The 2,210-nt window shown below is 37.5% G+C and overlaps 1 pseudogene; it reads left to right on the plus strand.

The window, feature by feature from the left end:
- Positions 1-1,905, plus strand: part of LOC107748526 (laminin subunit alpha-1-like) — a 46,793-nt pseudogene extending 44,888 nt beyond the window's left edge.
- The last annotated feature ends 305 nt before the right edge of the window (positions 1,906-2,210 follow it).

Consider the following 2,210-nt stretch of genomic DNA (forward strand, 5'->3'; position numbering starts at 1 on the left):
GTGTGTGTGTGTGTGTGTGTGTGTGTGAGCAGCTCTGCAGTGTCTGTGCTGGAGAAGGTTCAGGAGGAGATGTCAAAACCCTTTAGTCACAACCGCTTCAGAAAGGAGAACATCTCCACAACCCTCACCACACACAGCCAGCGGCTCCTGCAGGTCCAGGAGGCCCTAAACACAGCCGAGAGCCACAACAACCACAGCAGACACCTGCTCGACGACATCCAGACCAACCTACAGACGCTCACAGTGAGTCACGGCTTCATCAGAGGATGCATGTCATCAAAAATACAGGAAAAATCTGAAATATTATTATGATTTAAAACAGCTGTTTTCTTTGTGAATATGTGTTAAACTGTAATTTATTTCTGTGATCAAAGCTGTATTTCCAGCATCATTACTCCAGTCTTCAGTGTCACATGATCTTCAGAAATCATTCTAATATGCTGATTTGCTGCTCAAGAAACATTTCTGATTATTATCAATGTTGAAAACAGTTGTGCTGCACAATATTTTTGAATTTATTTCTGTGATGTGCAGCTGTATTTTCAGCATCATTACTCCAGTCTTCAGTGTCACATGATCTTCAGAAATCATTCTAATATGCTGATTTGCTGCTCAAGAAACATTTCTGATTATTATCAATGTTGAAAACAGTCGTGCTGCACAATATTTTTGTGGAAACTGATGCATTTTATTTTTCAGGATTCACAGATGAACAGAAAGTTCAGAAGAACAGCGTTTATTTGAAATAGAAACATTTTGTAACATTATAAATGTCTTTACTGGCACTTTTAAACCATTTAATGCGTATTTACTGAATAATATTAATTTTTAATCTTACTCAACCCAACCTTTTGAGTTATAGTGTCAAAAATATAGTGTATTTCCACAAAAATATTGTGCAGCACAACTGTGTTCAACATTGATAATAATCAGAAATGTTTATTGAGCAGCAAATCAGCATATTAGAATGATTTCTGAAGATCATGTGACACTGAAGACTGGAGTAATGATGCTGAAAATACAGCTGCGCATCACAGAAATAAATTACATTTTAACAGATAATCACACAGAAAACAGCTATTTTAAATCGTAAAAATATTTCAAATTTTTCCTATATTTTTGATCAAATAAATGCAGTCTGCTGAGCAGACTCTTTCAGAAACATTAAAATGTGAAATTATTTTCCAGGTCTCAAGGAACAACGTCAGCAGTCTGAACCAGGAAGTAGAAATGCAGGTACAGGAAGCTCAAGACCTGCTGACCGATGCCCTCAATATCGCTGAAGACATGAGGAATGGCACGGCTGTAAGTGACGTTTCTACATCATTAAACTCTGTTTACTTTTTTTTTTTTTTAAGCAAAATGCACTTAATTTAGTTTTTTTTTTTTCCTGGAAACAAGACTAAATATCTTATGTCATTTTGCTTATCTAGTAACTAGAAACAAGACACAAATACTAAGTAAGATAAGCCTGTTTTTGCTGTGTTAAGATGCATTTGTTTGTGTGTGGCTCCAGACTCTGGATGAGACGAGGAATGATCTGGAAGGATGGAGTCCGTCTCTCAGGAAGCATGTGAACGCTTTAGTGATGGACTTGACCAAAAGAGACGCCCTACAGCTGGTGTACAGAGCCGAGGATCACGCGCAAGCTCTCAGCAAACAGGCTCAAGCTCTTAACAGGTGCGTGACCCTCAGAATATCTCACAAAACAGATCACAATTATCTGATGGATAATGAGACTGAATGTGTTTGTTGTTGTGGTTCAGTTCTCTGTCTGAGGTCAGGTCTGCAGCAGTAAACGCCACCAGCGCCACTCAAACCAACACCAACATCAGAGAACACGCACAGCTGGCTGAAGATCTGGCCCACGCCGCCAATCAGAGCGCTAGCTCCACCCTCAATCTGGTACGTCGACCAATCACAGCTTCAGGACACTGTTACATGAGGCTTTCTCAAAGGACAAGCTAATAATTCAATCAAATGTAACTGTAAAATAAACAAATAGGGCTACAATATAACTTAGATTTAATTATAGTATATAGTCTGCTGCACTGTGTTCGTTTACACGACTGCATCTGATAATAGTGTGTTTTCAGAGTGGCTCGATTCCCAGTAAATGCTACTTCTATATATATAATTTTTATATCATATAAAATTTTTATATTTTTATTTATTTATTAAAATATTTTGAATTAATATATATATATATA

Source organism: Sinocyclocheilus rhinocerous, unplaced genomic scaffold (genome assembly GCF_001515625.1).
Source record: "Sinocyclocheilus rhinocerous isolate Xijiao unplaced genomic scaffold, SAMN03320098_v1.1 scaffold8222, whole genome shotgun sequence".
NCBI classification, from domain to species: Eukaryota; Metazoa; Chordata; class Actinopteri; order Cypriniformes; family Cyprinidae; genus Sinocyclocheilus; species Sinocyclocheilus rhinocerous.